At 47.3% G+C, this 24554-nt stretch overlaps 1 long non-coding RNA gene across 1 annotated transcript in view; it reads left to right on the top strand.

Annotated features, from left to right (window-relative positions):
* Positions 1-175: 175 nt before the first annotated feature.
* The window catches only part of LOC141243603 (uncharacterized), a 320430-nt gene continuing 296051 nt past the window's right edge, over positions 176-24554 (top strand). The window contains exon 1 of the long non-coding RNA XR_012307662.1: positions 176-264. This is a non-coding gene — a long non-coding RNA (uncharacterized lncRNA). The remainder of the gene's footprint in view (positions 265-24554) is intronic.

Below are 24554 nucleotides of genomic sequence, written 5' to 3'. Positions count from 1 at the left end.
TTTACTTTTTAGGAAACTGTTTTCCATAAGAGGGGACAAAAGGGGGGTCCTGTTACTGTGCAGGGCGCCACTATGTCGCTTTATTTCTTCATCTGGTGTAGTGTAGAAGCCTGGGGAAAAGTGGGAATGTGCTCTAAAAGAGATCAGTTATTGATAACTGTGTGTTATTTTCTGCAGAGATGATTCCTGGCTGGAAGAAGTGATGGCGGACTGTGCCAGATGAAGAAAAGCGAAGATGAAGAACTTCACCTAGAGACATCACTGGTGAGTCAGTGTATTACTGTACACTTACATTATATAGTATATACAGAGCTCCTGTGTATGTCACTGCTGACCAGTGTATTACCTATATACAGAGCTCCTGTGTATAATGTCACTCGTGATAACTGTATTACCTGTACACTATATACAGAGCTCCTGTGTATAATGTCACTCGTGATAACTGTATTACCTGTACACTATATACAGAGCTCCTGTGTATAATGTCACCGGTGATCACTGTATTACCTGTACACTGACACTATATACAGAGCTCCTGTGTATAATGTCACTGGTGATCACTGTATTACCTGTACACTGACACTATATACAGAGCTCATGTATAGTGACAGTGTTGTTAGTATTGTGGTTTTTATTCCTGATCAGTATTGTATTATTTGGTCACTATGTGGTGGTAATATGTGGTCTGGTCATGGTGTGGTGATATTTGTCCCTTTTGTATGTGGTATTATTGGTGTTGTTATAATGGATTATGTTGTGTATGGCGGTCAATTGTTCTCGCTGAGATTAACTAGGAAAAGATTTTTTTCCATGAGGCCACGGCTTCACTATCAGTATTTGGTCAGTATTTTTTCTCAGTAGTGAGAGGCAAAAGCAGGAGTGGGTGATAAATCCAGAATTGGTGACTTGTTTCTATTCTACCTTTTCTCTGATTGTTCCTCACCTGGTTTTGGCTCCCACTCCTGAGAATAATCCTGACTGAATACTGATAGTGTGGCTGTGGCCTTAGAGATGAAATACTTGGAGCAGAGCGTCAGAGATGCACTTACAGGGGTTCTCCGGGGAAAACAAGTAATCACCTCTCCACAGGATCAGTGATAACTTATTGGTTGGCGGGGGTCTGACTACTGGGACCTGCACCGATCGGCAGAATGTGGAGCTTTTCTCCCCATTAGACTGGAGCTCATGTGCGACTCGACCACTGATCCATTCATTCCCTCAGAGGCTGCGAGCGCTGCTCTTTTTTGGAAGCCCCCAAGAGAACGAATGAGGCTGTGGTCAGACGTCCCACCTGTCGCTGCATTTTAAAATGGGGATAAGTGTCCTGTCAGGGATAAAACTTCCCCATTCTTCCAATCAATAAGTGATCACCTATCCTGTGCAGCCCATGAATCTGTGATCACTTGTTTTAACCAAAGAAGCTCTTTCATGCAAACTCCAGAAATTGTCCGTCCCTGTTCTAGTCTGTGCACAGTAGATGTGAGGAGCCGCCAGTCACTGCTCCACTATAACAGGGAGAGCAGAGAAAAGAGAGCTGCATATTGCTGTAGGTGGCCCCTAGAGTCAATGTCCCCTGTGGGCCCCAGACACCCCAGTCCAACCCTGCTGACATCTGATTAAGGCCTAAGGCCCCGTTCACATGTCAGGTTTTAATCAGTGTTTTTTTCTCATTTTCATCTGATTTTGGTCAGTGTGTCAGTTTTTCTCCTCAGTGGGGCATATTTTTTTATATGTAAAGTAAAAAGCTAAAGGTTTCCTAGCCTCGCTTGCCCGGCCTATAGACCCTGGAGAACAAGCAGTACAGGCAACATGGTTGGTTCTGGCCATTTTTCTGACAGACTCATTGACTTCAATAGATGATCTTTATCTACAAATCGGATGGAAATCGGACCGGTCTCCGTTCTGATTTACAGATCAATCGTCCACAAAAAATAGAGCTGTAAACCTGTCCCCGGTCTATAACGGAGCATATTCTACCTGTTAGAGAAATAACCAGACGTGAAAAGAGCCATGTGCTATTCTTACAGGGAAGGGGCCACCATTTTATGTTTTGTATTAATAATTATGTAATCAATTATTTTTAATACAAAATTAAATGTTCCACTTTATTAGTTTTTTATTTATTTATGTTGACATTGGCCACTGGGGGCTGCCATTTTTATTTGGGGGGTGTGTAAGAAGCGCTCTTACACACCTCATTTACGGCAGCCCTGGCCATAAGAGACAGTAGTCTGTCACCGACCCTATCTCTAACATTAGAGGCCGCTCCTCCTGCCTCTAGCTGTGACCTGGGCACGCCCCCTTGGCTGTTCAGGTCGCAGCCGTGGGAGGAGATTGCAGCCATCTTTGTGGAGCCTGCAGTGTAAGCTGTACATTCCCCCTGTCGTCGCACGCACTGCTCAGTCAGAGCCTGCCATGACAGGAGCTGCCAGGGAGGAAATTCCTGGGAGTGGACGTCCCGAAGGAGTATCTGCGGCGGCACCGTGCGGTGATCTCAGCTTCTCTGCTGTTATCACTGCCGACATCCTCAGGCAACACAGACACAGCGCTGCGTGGGAACGTGGAAGGTGAGTAGAAGCGTTTATTGTTTTTTGTTTTTTTTTCCTTTGCAGTGAATATATGGGGGCATATACACACAAGGGTGGAGTTGGAGGCATATACCCACCAGGGTGGAGGGGGAGGCATATACCCACCAGGATGGATGGAAGAGGCATATACCCACCAGGATGTAGGGAGTGTGCATATACCCACCAATGAAGGGGGGCATTTACCCACCAGGATGGATGAAGGGGGCATATATCCACCAGGATGGATGGAGGGGGGGCATACACCCACAAGGATGGAGGGGGGGTGTATACCCACAAGGATGAAGGTGGGGCATATACCGACAAGGATGGAGGGGGGCATATACCCACCAGGATGGATGGACGGGGGCATATACCCACCAGGATGGATGGAGGGGGCATATACCCACCAGGATGGATGGAGGGTGGGCATATACCCACCAGGATGGATGGAGGGGGGGCATATACCCACCAGGATGGAGAGGTGGCATATACCCACCAGGATGGAGAGGTGGCATATACCCACCAGGATGGAGAGGTGGCATATACCCACCAGGATGGAGAGGTGGCATATACTCACCAGAATAGAGGGAGGGGGCATATACACCTACCCAGGATGGATGAAGGGGCATATACACCTTCCCAGGCTGGATGAATGGAGGGGCATATACACCTTCCCAGGCTGGATGAATGGAGGGGCATATACACCTTCCCAGGATGGATGGATGGAGGGGCATATACACCTACCCAGGATGGATGGATGGAGGGGCATATACACCTACCCAGGATGGATGGATGGAGGGGCATATACACCTACCCAGGATGGATGGATGGAGGGGCATATACACCTACCCAGGATGGATGGATGGAGGGGCATATACACCTAACCAGGATGGATGGATGGAGGGGCATATATGTGGCACCCCAGGGGTCTGGTTTCCACAGTAACAGCAATGTTATGTCTGAGAGCAGGTGGGAGGTCTCTTGGTCAGGGATCCTATGCATACCACACCTCCTGCCCAGTCCTGGGAGGGGAAGAACTTCCCCTATATAAACCTAGGGCTGAGGCAGGGTTAGTGAGTAGAGAAGAAGTAGAGAAGAGAAGCAGCATAGGAAGAAACAACAGGAGCTCTGTGGGAGCAGTGCTACAAGGAGTCAGGGGCTGGCAGCTGCAGAGCTCGCCCTGACTGAGAAGTTATCACCGGACCCGGAGTCCGAGGCTGTGGGGACTAACTCCTATCCAGCAGCAGAAACCGACCGGCAGGGGATTGCAGGTCCTCTGGCCCAGAAACCCGAAGGCACGGTCACACGCGTGGGACCAGCACCGCCGTCGTGGAGCGAAAGCTACTAGAAGGCCCCGAGTCACCGGCCATACGGGTGAGCACCACACGGTACACTCAGGGACGTGGGCTACTTATACCCGCCTCTAGCAAGGTAGCCAGAAGAGTATCGTTAGTTTGGGAGGCCTACAACTCCGCCTGGCCAGGGGAGATCCCATCTGCTCAAGGACTGACCAGGCCCCAATCGCTAGCCAGTACTCCGGGAGGGTCTATCTTTGTCACCAGTAAAGACCCTGAACTACACCGTACCGTCTCCGAGTGGTTCCTGCTACCCCCATCATCCACGTCGGCTGCCCTGAGGCCATATCCCTCCCGTTGGGGGTTATACTATCACGCTGCACAATCCTACCACCGGCCTCAGCGGTCTGCCCTGCAGCAGCAGCTCCTTAGCTGTACTCAACGGGTGGCGTAGTCGTTCAACATCTACCGCTGATACAGCGCCAGTTAGTCTGACTCCCTGGGCACGGACCGGATCACCGCCACGAGACTACAACCCTCAACAGATCCGGCTCCGGGTAACCTCCCGCGTGTGCAACGCTGCGCGACACAGGCCCAGGGGCGCGTCAGATGGATGGAGGGGCACATACACCTACCCAGGATGGATGGATGGAGGGGCATATACACCTACCCAGGATGGATGGATGGATGGAGGGGCATATACACCTACCCAGGATGGATAGATGGAGGGGCACATACACCTACCCAGGATGGATGGATGGAGGGGCATATTCTCCTACCTAGGATGGATGGAGGGGCATATTCTCCTACCAAGGATGAATGGAGGGGCATATACTCCTACCCAGGATGGATGGATTGATAAAGGGGCATCTACACCTAACCAGGATGGATAGAGGATGGAGCATATATACTTATCCAGGATGGATGGAGGGGCATATACACCTACCCAGGATGGATGGAGGGGCATATACACCTACCCAGGATGGATGGAGGGGCATATACACCTACCCAGGATGGATGGAGGGGCATATACACCTACCCAGGATGGATGGAGGGGCCGATACACCTACCCAGGATGGATTTATGGATGGAGGGGCATCTACACCTACCCAGGATGGATGGATGGAGAAGCATCTACACCTACCCAGGATGGATGGATGGGGAAGCATATACACCTACCCAGGATGGATGGATGGAGGGGCATATACACCTACCCAGGATGGATGGATGGAGGGGCATATACACCTACCCAGGATGGTTGGAGGGGAATATACACCTACCCAGGATGGTTGGAGGGGAATATACACCTACCCAGGATGGTTGGAGGGGAATATACACCTACCCTGGATGGAGGGGAATATACACCTACCCAGGATGGATGGATGGAGGGGAATATACACCTACCCAGGATGGATGGATGGAGGGGCATCTACACCTACCAGAATAGACTACCCAGGATGGATGGAGGGGCATCTATGCCTACCCAGAATGGATGGATGAAGGGGCATATACACCTACCCAGGATGGATGGATGGAGAAGCATATACACCTACCCAGGATGGATGGATGGAGGGGCATATACACCTACCCAGGATGGATGGATGGAGGGGAATATACACCTACCTAGGATGGGTGGAGGGGAATATACACCTACCTAGGATGGATGGGTGGAGGGGAATATACACCTACCCAGGATGGATGGATGGAGGGGCATCTACACCTACCCAGGGTGGATGGATGGAGGGGCATCTATACCTAACCAGGGTGGATGGATGGAGGGGCATTTTCACCTAACCAGGATGGATGGAGGGGCATATACACCTACCAGAATAGACTACCTAGGATGCATGGAGGGGCATCTACACCTACCTAGGATGGATGGAGGGGCATCTACACCTACCCAGGATGGATGGATGAAGGGGCATATACACCTACCCAGGATGGATGGATGGAGGGGCATATACACCTACCTAGGATGGATGGATGGAGGGGGATATACACCTACCTAGGATGGATGGATGGAGGGGGATATACACCTACCTAGGATGGATGGATGGAGGGGGATATACACCTACCCAGGATGGATGGATGGAGGGGGGATATACACCTATCCAGGATGGATGGATGGAGGGGCATATACACCTACCCAGGATGGATGGATGGAGGGGGATATACACCTACCCAGGATGGATGGATGGAGGGGGATATACACCTACCCTGGATGGATGGATGGAGGGGGATATACACCTACCCAGGATGGATGTATGGAAGGGGATATACACCTACCCAGGATGGATGGATGGAGGGGCATATACACCTGCCCAGGATGGATGGAGGGGCATATACACCTACCCTGGATGGATGGATGGAGGGGCATCTACACCTACCCAGGATGGGGACCATATTCCATATACCAGGATGGGGCATATAGAAGGATGAGGGGCATATACTGTAGGGCGTATATGGTGTCATTACGCTTTGGCTCTTTTGATACCTGTGATACGTCTGACCTCATAGTATGTCCCCCCCTTTTTACTCTTTTGAAGGAGGTTGTTTTACACTTGAAGCATATATGTGTTACAATCCGTAACTAAATCGTGTATATTTTTTAGTTTTCCTCTTTATTGGTTAACTCCGGAATGAAGCACCGCTTTGTATTCATTTATATGAGATATTTTCATGTGCTGAGTGTCGGCTTATTTGTTATCCCCCCTCTTTTTCTCAGATATGATTGTAATTTGATTTATCATGAGACAATGGATTTTCGTTTTTTATACAGTTCTTCCCATTTTTGTATTGTTTTAGATAAACCTTGATAAAGGCTGAGGCTGAAGTGTTGGTCATACATCTGTCTCGTGAACAATTTATTGTCTGAATAAATACCTTGATTTGCATCAATATCCATTGTGCCTAAAGGTTTATATATATATAAAATAAGTATTTTTCCATGTGAGTTTTCTTATAATGTTTTTAAATAGAAGACCGTATTGCGATATCATTGAGATACAAATGTTTCTGTTGCGATCCTCAGCTCTACCTGAGAACACCATCTGCGTGGGACTGGGCCGAGTGGGGGGCATCTGGCCAACATATAGCGGCGGGCACTCTGCAGCAACTCAGCACTGTTGACTTTGGAGGTCCTCTTCATTCCCTGGTGGTCAGCGGCTGCATGCATCCCCTAGAACTGGATATGCGAAGACTGTTTGCTGTGGAGCCCTCTAGTTTCGATCAGATAAATGTGGAGGACAGCTCAACATATCTGTCATCATAGACAATCTGTGCCGAATCCGCACCCTGTCTAGGTGGCAGCACACAGTGCTTTGTGTGTGTCCCATTGTGTTACTACTGATATAGCAGTATACTAGAGATGCACCAACTCCACATTTTTATTAATATTACTCCAGATATGGACGAAACCCTCCAAGATGCAGGCTTTATTATACTACAGAATTTTGGTGCATCCATAATATACGCTCAAGCACTTTAATAGAAACCTGTTCCACCATGTCCATCCTTCACTGCGTTACTGGTATTTATTTGGAAACACAGGGATATTCCAGGAAAACGTGTTTTATGCTTAATAAAAATAAACTGATCACATTTTCAGAGAATTTCCATTGGTATTTATCTCCTTTTTTGTAATTTATCTGTCTGGTTAATTCACACTTTTCATGTTTTTTTGTACAACCAGTTAATGGGGTGGTCTTAGTTTCTTAAAGGGAGTCTGTCACCCCAATACTCAAATCATTTATGGATTTGTATAGGAATCTTGGCCCCTATAAAAAAAATATACTTTAGGTACAGATATTTTTATGCAAAAACAGCATTTACACCCCATGCTTAATTACCATCCTCTGCCCCTCCCCTTACGATGATTGACAGCACTGCCTATATTGAATCCTCAGCCCTGCACACACTGACACTGCAGGAGCTGAAAACTCAGTGTCCGAGCTTGCGGGCATCCTCTGATCCCCTTGTCCAGTCTACAGTTGTCTCGTTCAGTGGGCAGAAAAAAGCTTTTACTTAAAAATTGTAAGTCTCGATATGAGTTTGCCAAAAGACATGTGGGAGACTCCCAAAATATATGGAGGAATGTGCTGTGGTCAGATGAGACCAAAATTGAAGTTTTTGGCCACCAAGGTAAATGCTATGTCTGGCACCAAACCAACAGCTCATCACCCCAAGAACACCATCCCCACAGTGAAACATGGTGGTTGCAGTATCATGCTGTGGGTATGTTTTTCTGCAGCAGCCACCTCCATTATCTGAATGCAAGGAAGATTGTGAACTTGTGCTACTTGTGCAGTAACACTTTGTCATTTCTGCTCCATTCTGTCTTCAAGCACAGGGTTAACAATGCTCTGACTCCATATCCGGCTTCATGGCTTGATCATAGATGCTGGATCCTGATTCCCAAGAAAATCCCACCAACCCAAGATTGTGAAAGAAATGCACAAAACACTTTTAGTGAATGTTAAATAGACCAAATTTTATTACAAATCATATTATTTCATTCAGTGTCTGAAATTTAGAATCAGCCAATTGCTATGAAAAAGACACTGAAAATGGCAAACCTCCGACTCACGAAGAATCATCCGTCAGCACTCAGGAGAGGAAAACCCCCTGTGGAGGAAACCTCTAGGGAACCATGGCTGGAGGACTTGCCCATCCCTCGGGCTTAGAAGGATAGTGCCAACAAGTAACAGAAAATTGTACTAGAATTTGTACATTGTATCATATTTACAGTGAGACATAATATACATCCACTATAGATATGATAGCAGTGACATCACATAGTAAGACAAGTTACACATTACATCATCAGAAAACAGACAGTAATGGAGAAGGTCAAAGTAGGTGCCCTGTGCGAGCACCATATGGAGAAGTCTAATGCGACATCTCCAGGCCGTACACATAAAGGTGAAGGCAACTAGTACCGGACGTGAGGGAGATCTGGCTGCAACATCTGTCACCCCATTGATCGCTAGGGTTAGTTTGATCTGGCTGGCTAGGCGGTATGGCTGATCTGGCTGGCTAGGCGGTATGGCTGATCTGGCTGGCTAGGCGGTATGGCTGATCTGGCTGGCTAGGCGGTATGGCTCATCTGGCTGGCTAGGCGGTATCCCCTTCCTCCCTTACAGGTTGTGGAGTGATGAAGCTCCAGGTCTCCAGACACATCAAGTACGGCGCTTCATACGGCTGAATGACCTGTGCTTCCGGAATCATCTTCTATATCATAGATGTATGTGTTTATGACATCAGCACAGTTGCCGTAGTTACCACAGGTGTTTATTACTGGTGCTTCACTGGCTAGAAAGTCTCTCTCAGTGTTCCAAAGAATTAACCCTTGAATGACTGGCACTGTACATTTGTCCAGAATCCTGTAACATAATCTTGTCACTATGCAGGACCGTTATCAATATTATACTTTAAAATTCCCTTAAACAAAGTCTAATTAGTGAGCGCATCTACAGATTTGATGGATAACAAGCACAATAATCCCCTTAAGCCCTACTAAATGCATAAATGTCCAATATGAGTACAGAGCAGTCCATACAGAATGGATGATACAGAGGGCAATACAGTTAGATAAAGAAGTAGAAAGCCAAACCAAGTAAATGTCTCCTGAGATCTCGGCTACTGAGGTCTCAATTGCGCATCTGCTGCCTCAGGCGGCCATTTGTGTAACACAAGCGATCGGAAGATCACAGCTTCTAGTCTGCTAAGGAGACTATTGAAGCATGTAAAAAGTAAAAAAAAAATATTTAAAAGTTCAAATCACCCCCCTTTTACCCCATTCAAAATAAAACAATCAAAAACACACGTTTGGTATCGCCGCATTTAGAATCGCCCGATCTATCAATATATAAAAAGAATGACTTCCATCAGTAAACCGTATAACGAGAAAAAAAACAAAACTCCAGAATTAAGTTGTTTTGGTCGCTGCAACATTGCATTAAAATGTAATAACAGGCGATCATAACATCATATCTACACCAAAACGGTATCAATAAAAATGTCAGCTCAGTGCGCAAAAAATAACCCCTGACCCGGCTCTAGATCACCAAAAATGGAGACGCTACGGGTCTCGGAAAAATGATTATTTTTTTTTACAAGCTTTGAATTTTGATTTCACCACTTAAATAAAATAGAAGCTCCACATATTTGGTAACTACGAACTCGTAATGACCTGGAGAATCATAATGGCCGGTCAGTGTTAGCATTTACTGAACATGGTAAAAAAAAACCTTTTGTGGAATTGCACTTTTTTTGCCATTTCACTGCACTTGGATATTTTTCCCATTTTCCAGTACACAATATGGTAAAATCAATGGTGGTGTTCAAAAGAATAACTCATCCCACAATAAAACAAGCCCTCACATGGCCATATTGACGGAAAACTAAAAAAGTTATGGCTCTGGGAAGAAGGGAGCAAAAAATGAAAACGGAAAAACCTGAGGTGATAAAGGGGTTAACTGGAATTTTCTGCCATGGACTCATTGGCAAATCTGAAATAGATATTTCTCGCTCCCTTATCAGTGTGGAAACATATATCTTTGGCGTCATTCAGACGTCTGTTTTTCATGTTTGTGTCCTCTCCATATTTGTTACGGATAGATCACATACACAATATAATCTGTGGAGTCGTCCACATGTCATTTTTTCTTTTGAAAACCGCGTAGTGTCCGTTTTTTATCCTAGTGGTTGATGAAAATTCTCCAGTCAGATCTATGGGTCCATGACATCGCTGACAGCTGGCATTGCCATCCATGTGCTGTCTGTGATAACACTGTCACCAGAGGAGAAGCTTCTCAATTTATGGATTTATTTTGCATACAAGAAAAGCTGATGAAACGCTGAAGATAAAAACTGACCACTTTCAGACATTTTTTGCATATACGATAAGTCACTGACATCTGATTAAGGCCTAAGGCCCCGTTCACATGTCAGGTTTTAATCAGTGTTTTTTTTCTCATTTTCATCTGATTTTGGTCAGTGTGGCAGTTTCTCTCCTCAGTGGGGCATATTTTTTTATATGTAAAGTAAAAAGCTAAAGGTTTCCTAGCCTCGCTTGCCCGGCCTATAGACACTGGAAAACAAGCAGTACAGGCAACATGGTTGGTTCTGGCCATTTTTCTGACAGACTCATTGACTTCAATAGATGATCTTTATCTACAAATCGGATGGAAATCGGACCGGTCTCAGTTCTGATTTACAGATCAATCGTCCACAAAAAATAGAGCAGTAAACCTGTCCCCGGTCTATAACGGAGCATATTCTACCTGTTACAGAAATAACCAGACGTGAAAAGAGCCATGTGCTATTCTTACAGGGAAGGGGCCACCATTTTATGTTTTGTATTAATAATTATGTAATCAATTATTTTTAATACAAAATTAAATGTACCACTTTATTAGTTTTTTATTTATTTATTTTTACATTGGCCACTAGGGGCAGCCATTTTTATTTGGGGGGGGTGTAAGAAGCGCTCTTACACACCTCATTTACGGCAGCCCTGGCCATAAGAGACAGTAGTCTGTCACCGACCCTATCTCTAACATTAGAGGCCGCTCCTCCTGCCTCTAGCAGTGACCTGGGCACTCCCCCTTGGCTGTTCAGGTCGCAGCCGTGGGAGGAGATTGCAGCCATCTTTGTGGAGCCTGCAGTGTAAGCTGTACATTCCCCCTGTCGTCGCACACACTGCTCAGTCAGAGCGTGCCATGACAGGAGCTGCCGGGGAGGAAATGCCTGGGAGTGGGGGCCCCGAGTGAGTATCTGCGGCGGCGCCGTGCGGTGATCTCAGCTTCTCTGCTGTTATCACTGCCGACATCCTCAGGCAACACAGACACAGCGCTGCGTGGGAACGTGGAAGGTGAGTAGAAGCGTTTATTGTTTTTCGTTTTTTTTTCCTTTGCAGTGAATATATGGGGGCATATACACACAAGGGTGGAGTTGGAGGCATATACCCACCAGGGTGGAGGGGGAGGCATATACCCACCAGGATGGATGGAAGAGGCATATACCCACCAGGATGTAGGGAGTGTGCATATACCCACCAATGAAGGGGGGCATTTACCGACCAGGATGGATGAAGGGGGCATATATCCACCAGGATGGATGGAGGGGGGGCATACACCCACAAGGATGGAGGGGGGGTGTATACCGACAAGGATGAAGGTGGGGCATATACCGACAAGGATGGAGGGGGGCATATACCCACCAGGATGGATGGACGGGGGCATATACCCACCAGGATGGATGGAGGGGGCATATACCCACCAGGATGGATGGAGGGGGGGCATATACCCACCAGGATGGATGGAGGGGGGGCATATACCCACCAGGATGGAGAGGTGGCATATACCCACCAGGATGGAGAGGTGGCATATACCCACCAGGATGGAGAGGTGGCATATACTCACCAGAATAGAGGGAGGGGGCATATACACCTACCCAGGATGGATGAAGGGGCATATACACCTTCCCAGGCTGGATGAATGGAGGGGCATATACACCTTCCCAGGATGGATGGATGGAGGGGCATATACACCTACCAAGGATGGATGGATGGAGGGGCATATACACCTACCCAGGATGGATGGATGGAGGGGCATATACACCTACCCAGGATGGATGGATGGAGGGGCATATACACCTTCCCAGGCTGGATGAATGGAGGGGCATATACACCTTCCCAGGATGGATGGATGGAGGGGCATATACACCTACCCAGGATGGATGGATGGAGGGGCATATACACCTACCCAGGATGGATGGATGGAGGGGCATATACACCTACCCAGGATGGATGGATGGAGGGGCATATACACCTAACCAGGATGGATGGATGGAGGGGCATATACACCTACCCAGGATGGATGGATGGAGGGGCATATACACCTACCCAGGATGGATGGATGGAGGGGCATATACACCTACCCACGATGGATGGATGGAGGGGCATATACACTTACTCAGGATGGATGGATGGATGGAGGGGCATACACACCTTCCCAGGATGGATGGATGGAGGGGCACATACACCTACCCAGGATCGATGGATGGAGGAGCATATACACCTACCCAGGATGGATAGATGGAGGGGCACATACACCTACCCAGGATGGATGGATGGAGGGGCATATTCTCCTACCTAGGATGGATGGAGGGGCATATTCTCCTACCAAGGATGGATGGAGGGGCATATACTCCTACCCAGGATGGATGGATTGATAAAGGGGCATCTACACCTAACCAGGATGGATAGATGATGGAGCATATATACTTATCCAGGATGGATGGAGGGGCATATACACCTACCCAGGATGGATGGAGGGACATATACACCTACCCAGGATGGATGGAGGGGCATATACACCTACCCAGGATAGATGGAGGGGCCGATACACCTACCCAGGATGGAGTTATGGATGGAGGGGCATGTACACCTACCCAGGATGGATGGATGGAGAATCATCTACACCTACCCAGGATGGATGGATGGGGAAGCATATACACCTACCCAGGATGGATGGATGGAGGGGCATATACACCTACCCAGGATGGATGGATGGAGGGGCATATACACCTACCCAGGATGGTTGGAGGGGAATATACACCTACCCAGGATGGATGGATGGAGGGGAATATACACCTACCCAGGATGGATGGATGGAGGGGAATATACACCTACCCTGGATGGATGGATGGAGGGGCATCTACACCTACCGAGGGTGGATGGATGGAGGGGCATCTATACCTAACCAGGATGGATGGAGGGGCATATACACCTACCAGAATAGACTACCCAGGATGGATGGAGGGGCATCTACGCCTACCCAGAATGGATGGATGAAGGGGCATATACACCTACCCAGGATGGATGGATGGAGAAGCATATACAACTACCCAGGATGGATGGATGGAGGGGCATATACACCTACCCAGGATGGATGGATGGAGGGGAATATACACCTACCTAGGATGGGTGGAGGGGAATATACACCTACCTAGGATGGATGGGTGGAGGGGAATATACACCTACCCAGGATGGATGGATGGAGGGGCATCTACACCTACCCAGGGTGGATGGATGGAGGGGCATCTATACCTAACCAGGGTGGATGGATGGAGGGGCATTTTCACCTAACCAGGATGGATGGAGGGGCATATACACCTACCAGAATAGACTACCTAGGATGGATGGATGGATGGAGGGGCATCTACACCTACCCAGGATGGATGGATGAAAGGGCATATACACCTACCCAGGATGGATGGATGGAGGGGCATATACACCTACCTAGGATGGATGGATGGAGGGGGATATACACCTACCTAGGATGGATGGATGGAGGGGGATATACACCTACCTAGGATGGATGGATGGAGGGGGATATACACCTACCCAGGATGGATGGATGGAGGGGCATATACACCTACCCAGGATCGATGGATGGAGGGGCATATACACCTACCCAGGATGGATAGATGGAGGGGCACATACACCTACCCAGGATGGATGGATGGAGGGGCATATTCTCCTACCTAGGATGGATGGAGGGGCATATTCTCCTACCAAGGATGGATGGAGGGGCATATACTCCTACCCAGGATGGATGGATTGATAAAGGGGCATCTACACCTAACCAGGATGGATAGATGATGGAGCATATATACTTATCCAGGATGGATGGAGGGGCATATACACCTACCCAGGATGGATGGAGGGGCATATACACCTACCCAGGATGGATGGAGGGACATATACACCTACCCAGGATGGATGGAGGGGCATATACACCTACCCAGGATAGATGGAGGGGCCGATACACCTACCCAGGATGGAGTTATGGATGGAGGGGCATCTACACCTACCCAGGATGGATGGATGGAGAAGCATCTACACCTACCCAGGATGGATGGATGGGGAAGCATATACACCTACCCAGGATGGATGGATGGAGGGGCATATACACCTACCCAGGATGGATGGATGGAGGGGCATATACACCTACCCAGGATGGTTGGAGGGGAATATACACCTACCCAGGATGGATGGATGGAGGGGAATATACACCTACCCAGGATGGATGGATGGAGGGGAATATACACCTACCCAGGATGGATGGATGGAGGGGCATCTACACCTACCGAGGGTGGATGGATGGAGGGGCATCTATACCTAACCAGGATGGATGGAGGGGCATATACACCTACCAGAATAGACTACCCAGGATGGATGGAGGGGCATCTACGCCTACCCAGAATGGATGGATGAAGGGGCATATACACCTACCCAGGATGGATGGATGGAGAAGCATATACACCTACCCAGGATGGATGGATGGAGGGGCATATACACCTACCCAGGATGGATGGATGGAGGGGAATATACACCTACCTAGGATGGGTGGAGGGGAATATACACCTACCTAGGATGGATGGGTGGAGGGGAATATACACCTACCCAGGATGGATGGATGGAGGGGCATCTACACCTACCCAGGGTGGATGGATGGAGGGGCATCTATACCTAACCAGGGTGGATGGATGGAGGGGCATTTTCACCTAACCAGGATGGATGGAGGGGCATATACACCTACCAGAATAGACTACCTAGGATGGATGGAGGGGCATCTACACCTACCCAGGATGGATGGATGAAGGGGCATATACACCTACCCAGGATGGATGGATGGAGGGGCATATACACCTACCTAGGATGGATGGATGGAGGGGGATATACACCTACCTAGGATGGATGGATGGAGGTGGATATACACCTACCTAGGATGGATGGATGGAGGGGGATATACACCTACCCAGGATGGATGGATGGAGGGGGATATACACCTACCTAGGATGGATGGATGGAGGGGCATATACACCTACCCAGGATGGATGGATGGAGGGGGATATACACCTACCCAGGATGGATGGATGGAGGGGGATATACACCTACCCAGGATGGATGGATGGAGGGGGATATACACCTACCCTGGATGGATGGATGGAGGGGGATATACACCTACCCAGGATGGATGTATGGAAGGGGATATACACCTACCCAGGATGGATGGATGGAGGGGCATATACACCTGCCCAGGATGGATGGAGGGGCATATACACCTACCCTGGATGGATGGATGGATGGATGGAGGGGCATCTACACCTACCCAGGATGGGGACCATATTCCATATACCAGGATGGGGCATATAGAAGGATGAGGGGCATATACTGTAGGGCGTATATGGTGTCATTACGCTTTGGCTCTTTTGATACCTGTGATACGTCTGACCTCATAGTATGTCCCCCCCTTTTTACTCTTTTGAAGGAGGCTGTTTTACACTTGAAGCATATATGTGTTACAATCCATAACTAAATCGTGTATATTTTTTAGTTTTCCTCTTTATTGGTTAACTCCGGAATGAAGCACCGCTTTGTATTCATTTATATGAGATATTTTCATGTGCTGAGTGTCGGCTTATTTGTTATCCCCGCTCTTTTTCTCAGATATGATTGTAATTTGATTTATCATGAGACGATGGATTTTCGTTTTTTATACAGTTCTTCCCATTTTTTGTATTGTTTTAGATAAACCTTGATAAAGGCTGAGGCCGAAGTGTTGGTCATACATCTGTCTCATGAACAATTTATTGTCTGAATAAATTCCTTGATTTGCATCAATATCCATTGTGCCTAAAGGTTTATATATATATAAAATAAGTATTTTTGCTTGTGAGTTTTCTTATAATGTTTTTAAATAGAAGACCGGATTGCGATATCATTGAGATACAAATGTTTCTGTTGCGATCCACAGCTCTACCTGAGAACACAATCTGCGTGGGACTGGGCCGAGTGGGGGGCATCTGGCCAACATATAGCGGCGGGCACTCTGCAGCAACTCAGCACTGTTGACTTTGGAGGTCCTCTTCATTCCCTGGTGGTCAGCGGCTGCATGCATCCCCTAGAACTAGATATGCTAAGATTGTTTGCTGTGGAGCCCTTTAGTTTCTATCAGATAAATGTGGAGGACTGCTCAACATATCTGTCATCATAGACAATCTGTGCCGAATCCGCACCCCTCACTGCTGAGCAGCTACCCTGTCTAGGTGGCAGCACACAGTGCTTTGTGTGTGTCCCATTGTGTTACTAGTGATATAGCAGTATACTAGGGATGCACCAACTCCACATTTTTATTAATATTACTCCAGATATGGACGAAACCCTCCAAGATGCAGGCTTTATTATACTACAGAATTTTGGTGCATCCATAATATATGCTCAAGCACTTTAATAGAAACCTGTTCCACCATGTCCATCCTTCACTGCGCTACTGGTATTTATTTGGAAACACAGGGATATTCCAGGAAAACGTGTTTTATGCTTAATAAAAATAAACTGATCACATTTTAAGAGAATTTCCATTGGTATTTATCTCCTTTTTTGTAATTTATCTGTCTGGTTAATTCACACTTTTCATGTTTTTTGTACAACCAGTTAATGGGGTGGTCTCAGTTTCTTAAAGGGAGTCTGTCACCCCAATACTCAAATCATTTATGGATTTGTATAGGAATCTTGGCCCCTATAAAAAAAATATACTTTAGGTACAGATATTTTTATGCAAAAACAGCATTTACACCCCACGCTTAATTACCATCCTCTGCCCCTCCCCTTACGATGATTGACAGCACTGCCTATATTGAATCCTCAGCCCTGCACACACTGACACTGCAGGAGCTGAAAACTCAGTGTCCGAGCTTGCGGGCATCCTCTGATCCCCTTGTCCAGTCTACAGTTGTCTCGTTCAGTGGGCAGAAAAAAGCTTTTACTTAAAAATTGTAAGTCTCGATTTGAGTTTGCCAAAAGACATGTGGGAGACTCCCAAAATATATGGAGGAATGTGCTGTGGTCAGATGAGACCAAAATTGAAGTTTTTGGCCACCAAGGTAAATGCTATGTCTGGCACCAAACCAACAGCTCATCACCCCAAGAACACCATCCCCACAGTGAAACATGGTGGTTGCAGTATTATGCTGTGGGTATGTTTTTCTGCAGCAGCCACCTCCATTATCTGAATGCAAGGAAGATTGTGAACTTGTGCTACTTGTGCAGTAACACTTTGTCATTTCTGCTCCATTCTGTCTTCCAGCACAGGGTTAACAATGCTCTGACTCCATATCCGGCTTCATGGCTTGATCATAGATGCTGGATCCTGATTCCCAAGAAAATCCCACCAACCCAAGATTGTGAAAGAAATGCACAAAACACTTTTAGTGAATGTTAAATAGACCAAATTTTATTACAAATCATATTATTTCATTCAGTGTCTGAAATTTAGAATCAGCCAATTGCTATGAAAAAGACACTGAAAATGGCAAACCTCCGACTCACGAGGAATCATCCGTCAGCACTCAGGAGAGGAAAACCCCCTGTGGAGGAAACCTCTAGGGAACCATGGCTGGAGGACTTGCCCATCCCTCGGGCTTAGAAGGATAGTGCCAACAAGTAACAGCAAATTGTGCTAGAATTTGTACATTGTATCATATTTACAGTGAGACATAATATACATCCACTATAGATATGATAGCAGTGACATCACATAGTCACACAAGTTACACATTACATCATCAGAAAACAGACAGTAATGGAGAAGGTCAAAGTAGGTGCCCTGTGCGAGCACCATATGGAGAAGTCTAATGCGACATCTCCAGGCCGTACACATAAAGGTGAAGGCAACTAGTACCGGACGTGAGGGAGATCTGGCTGCAACATCTGTCACCCCATTGATCGCTAGGGTTAGTTTGATCTGGCTGGCTAGGCGATATGGCTGATCTGGCTGGCTAGGCGGTATGGCTGATCTGGCTGGCTAGGCGGTATGGCTGATCTGGCTGGCTAGGCCGTATCCCCTTCCTCCCTTACAGGTTGTGGAGTGATGAAGCTCCAGGTCTCCAGACACATCAAGTACGGCGCTTCATACGGCTGAATGACCTGTGGTTCCGGAATCATCTTTTATATCATAGATGTATGTGTTTATGACATCAGCACAGTTGCCGTAGTTACCACAGGTGTTTATTACTGGTGCTTCACTGGCTAGAAAGTCTCTCTCAGTGTTCCAAAGAATTAACCTTTGAATGACTGGCATTGTACATTTGTCCAGAATCCTGTAACATAATCTTGTCACTGTGCAGGACCGTTATCAATATTATACTTTAAAATTCCCTTAAACAAAGTCTAATTAGTGAGCGCATCTACAGATTTGATGGGTAACAAGCACAATAATCCCCTTAAGCCCTACTAAATGCATAAATGTCCAATATGAGTACAGAGCAGTCCATACAGAATGGATGATATAGAGGTCAATACAGTTAGATAAAGAAGTAGAAAGCCAAACCAAGTAAATGTCTCCTGAGATCTCGGCTACTGAGGTCTCAATTGCGCATCTGCTGCCTCAGGCGGCCATTTGTGTAACACAAGCGATCGGAAGATCACAGCTTCTAGTCTGCTAAGGAGACTATTGAAGCATGTAAAAAGGAAAAAAAAATATTTAAAAGTTCAAATCACCCCCCTTTTACCCCATTCAAAATAAAACAATCAAAAATACACGTTTGGTATCGCCGCATTTAGAATCGCCCGATCTATCAATATATAAAAAGAATGACTTCCATCAGTAAACTGTATAACGAGAAAAAAAACAAAACTCCAGAATTAAGTTGTTTTGGTCACCGCAACATTGCATTAAAATGTAATAACAGGCGATCATAACATCATATCTACACCAAAACGGTATCAATAAAAATGTCAGCTCAGTGCGCAAAAAATAACCCCTGACCCGGCTCTAGATCACGAAAAATGGAGACGCTACGGGTCTCGGAAAAATTTTTTTTTTTTTTTACAAGCTTTGAATTTTGATTTCACCACTTAAATAAAATAGAAGCTCCACATGTTTGGTAACTACGAACTCGTAATGACCTGGAGAATCATAATGGCCGGTCAGTGTTAGCATTTACTGAACATGGTAAAAAAAACCTTTTGTGGAATTGCACTTTTTTTGACATTTCACTGCACTTGGATATTTTTCCCATTTTCCAGTGCACAATATGGTAAAATCAATGTTGGTGTTCAAAAGAATAACTCATCCCACAATAAAACAAGCCCTCACATGGCCATATTGACGGAAAAATAAAAAAGTTATGGCTCTGGGAAGAAGGGGAGCAAAAAATGAAAAAGCGCAAAAACGGAAAAACCTGAGGTGATAAAGGGGTTAACTGGAATTTTCTGCCATGGACTCATTGGCAAATCTGAAATAGATATTTCTCGCTCCCTTATCAGTGTGGAAACATATATCTTTGGCCTCATTCAGACGTCTGTTTTTCATGTTTGTGTCCTCTCCATATTTGTTACGGATAGATCACATACACAATATAATCTGTGGAGTCGTCCACATGTCATTTTTTTTGTTGAAAACCGCGTAGTGTCCGTTTTTTATCCTAGTGGTTGATGAAAATTCTCCAGTCAGATCTATGGGTCCATGACATCGCTGACAGCTGGCATTGCCATCCATGTGCTGTCTGTGATAACACTGTGACCAGAGGAGAAGCTTCTCAATTTATGGATTTATTTTGCATACAAGAAAAGCTGATGAAACGCTGAAGATAAAAACTGACCACTTTCAGACATTTTTTGCATATACGATAAGTCACTGACATCTGATTAAGGCCTAAGGCCCCGTTCACATGTCAGGTTTTAATCAGTGTTTTTTTCTCATTTTCATCTGATTTTGGTCAGTGTGGCAGTTTTTCTCCTCAGTGGGGCATATTTTTTATATGTAAAGTAAAAAGCTAAAGGTTTCCTAGCCTCGCTTGCCCGGCCTATAGACCCTGGAGAACAAGCAGTACAGGCAACATGGTTGGTTCTGGCCATTTTTCTGACAGACTCATTGACTTCAATAGATGATCTTTATCTACAAATCGGATGAAAATCAGACCGATCTCAGTTCTGATTTACAGATCAATCGTCCACAATAAATAGAGCTGTAAACCTGTCCCCGGTCTATAACGGAGCATATTCTACCTGTTAGAGAAATAACCAGACGTGAAAAGAGCCGTGTGCTATTCTTACAGGGAAGGGGCCACCATTTTATGTTTTGTATTAATAATTATGTAATCAATTATTTTTAATACAAAATTAAATGTCCCACTTTATTAGTTTTTTATTTATTTATTTTTACATTGGCCACTGGGGGCTGCCATTTTTATTTGGGGGGGGTGTAAGAAGCGCTCTTACACACCTCATTTACGGCAGCCCTGGCCATAAGAGACAGTAGTCTGTCACCGACCCTATCTCTAAGATTAGAGGCCGCTCCTCCAGCCTCTAACTGTGACCTGGGCACGCCCCCTTGGCTGTTCAGGTCGCAGCCGTGGGAGGAGATTGCAGCCATCTTTGTGGAGCCTGCAGTGTAAGCTGTACATTCCCCCTGTTGTCGCACGCACTGCTCAGTCAGAGCATGCCATGACAGGAGCTGCCGGGGAGGAAATGCCTGGGAGTGGACGTCCCGAGTGAGTATCTGCGGCGGCGCCGTGCGGTGATCTCAGCTTCTCTGCTGTTATCACCGCTGACATCTTCAGGCAACACAGACACAGCGCTGCGCGGGAACGTGGAAGGTGAGTAGAAGCGTTTATTGTTTTGTTTTTTTTTTCCTTTGCATTGAATATATGGGGGAATAAACCCACCAGCATGGAGGAGGAGGCATAAACCCACCAGGATGGAAGAGGGGGCATATACCCACCAGGATGGAGGAAGGGCATATACCCACCAGGATGGATGGGGGGGGCATATACCCACTAGTATGGAGGGGGGGCATATACCCACCAGGATGGATGGAGGGGGGGCATATACCCACCATGATGGATGTAGGGGGGGCATATACAAGCCAGGATGGAGGGGGGCATATACCCACCAGTATGGAGTGGGGGATATACCCACCAGGATGGATGGATGGAGGGGGGCATATACTGACCGGGATGGATGGAAGGGCATATACACCTAACCAGGATAGATGGAGGTACATATACACCTACTCAGGATGGATGGATGGAGGGGCATATACACTTGCCCAGGATGGATGGATGGAGGGGCATATACACCTACCCAGAATGGATGGATGGAGAGGCATATACACCTAACCAGGATGGATTGAGGGGCATATACACATACCCAGGATGGATGGATAGAGGGGCATTAACACCTACGCAGGATGGATGGATGCAGGGGCATTTACACCTACCCAGGAAGGATGGATGGAGGGGCATTTACACCTACCAAGGATGGATGAAGGGATGGAGGGGCATTTACACCTACACAGGATGGATGGATGGAGGGGCATATACACCTACCCAGGAAAGATGGAGGGGCAGATAATCCTACCCAGGATGGATGGAGGGGCATATACACCTATCCAGGATGGATGGAGGGGCATATACACCTACCCAGAATGGATGTATGGAGAGGCATATACACCTACCCAGGATAGATGGAAGGAGCAGGGGCATGTACACCTACCCAGGATGGATGGAGGGGCATATACACCTACCCAGGATGGATGGATGGAGGGGCATATACACCTATCCAGGATGGATGGATGGAGGGGCATTTACACCTACCCAGGATGGATGGATGGAGGGGCATTTACACCTACCCAGGATAGATGGATGGATGGAGGGGCATGTACACCTACCCAGGATGGATAGATGGATGGAGGGGCATTTACACCTACTCAGGATGGATGGATGGAGGGGCATTTACACCTACCCAGGAGGGATGGATGGATGGAGGGGCATTTACACCTACCCAGGAGGGATGGATGGATGGAGGGGCATTTACTCCTACCCAGGAGGGATGGATGGATGGAGGAGCATTTACACCTACCCAGGATGGATGGATGGATGGAGGGGCATTTACACCTACCCTGGATGGATGGATGGATGGATGGAGGGGCATATACACCTACCCAGGATGGATGGAGGGGCATTCACACCTACCCTGGATGGATGGACGGGCATTTACACCTACCCAGGATGGATGGATGGAGGGGCATTTACACCTACACAAGATGGATGGGTGGAGGGGCATTTACACCTACCATGGATGGATGGATGGATTTAGAGGCATGTACACCTACCCAGGATGGATGGATGGAGGGGCATTTACACCTACCCAGGATGGATGGATGGAGGGGCATTTACACCTACCCAGGATGGATGGAGGGACATTTACACCTACCCAGGATGGATGGATGGAGGGGCATTTACACCTACCCAGGATGGATGGATGGAGGGGCATTTACACCTACCCAGGATGGATGGAGGGGCATTTACACCTACCCAGGAGGGATGGATGGATGGAGGGGCATTTACTCCTACCCAGGATGGATGGATGGATGGATAGAGGGGCATTTACTCCTACCCAGGATGGATGGATGGATGAAGGGGCATATGCATTTATCCAGGATGGATGGAGGGGCATATACACCTACCCAGGATGGATGGAGGGGCATCTACACCTGTCCAGGATGGATGGATGGAGGGGCATCTACGCCTACTCAGAATGGATGGATCGATGGAGGGACATATACGCCTACTCAGAATGGATGGATCGATGGAGGGGCATATACATCTACCCAGGATGGATGGATGGGGTGACATATAAACCTACCCAGCATGGATGGATGGAGGGGCATTTACACCTACCCAAGATTGATGGATGGATGAAGGGGCTTATACACCTACCCAGGATGAATGGATGGAGGCACATCTACACCTAACCAGGATGGATGAATGGAGGGGCATCTACACCTAACCAGGATGGATGGAGGGGCATATACACCTATCCAGGATGGATGGATGGAGGGGCATTTACACCTGCCCAGGATGGATGGATGGAGGGGCATTTACACCTACCCAGGATGGATGGATGGATGGAGGGGCATTTACACCTACCATGTATGGATGGAGGGGCATGTACACCTACCCAGGATAGATGGATGGATGGAGGGGCATGTACACCTACCCAGGATGGATGGATGGATGGAGGGGCATTTACACCTACCCAGGATGGATGGATGGAGGGGCATTTACACCTACCCAGGAGGGATGGATGGATGGAGGGGCATTTACACCTACCCAGGAGGGATGGATGGATGGAGGGGCATTTACTCCTACCCAGGAGGGATGGATGGATGGAGGAGCATTTACACCTACCCAGGATGGATGGATGGATGGAGGGGCATTTACACCTACCCAGGATGGATGGATGGATGGATGGAGGGGCATATACACCTACCCAGGATGGATGGAGGGGCATTCACACCTACCCTGGATGGATGGATGGACGGGCATTTACACCTACCCAGGATGGATGGATGGAGGGGCATTTACACCTACCCAAGATGGATGGGTAGAGGGGCATTTACACCTACCATGGATGGATAGATGGATTTAGAGGCATGTACACCTACCCAGGATGGATGGATGGATGGATGGAGGGGCATTTACACCTACCCAGGATGGATGGATGGAGGGGCATTTACACCTACCCAGGATGGATGGATGGATGGAGGGACATTTACACCTACCCAGGATGGATGGATGGAGGGGCATTTACACCTACCCAGGATGGATGGATGGATGG

The sequence above is a fragment of the Phyllobates terribilis genome, unplaced genomic scaffold (genome assembly GCF_046119375.1).
Source record: "Phyllobates terribilis strain yellow unplaced genomic scaffold, ASM4611937v1 Scaffold_1254__1_contigs__length_343523, whole genome shotgun sequence".
Taxonomy (NCBI): Eukaryota; Metazoa; Chordata; class Amphibia; order Anura; family Dendrobatidae; genus Phyllobates; species Phyllobates terribilis.
This window is presented reverse-complemented; position numbering and strand designations above follow the sequence as displayed.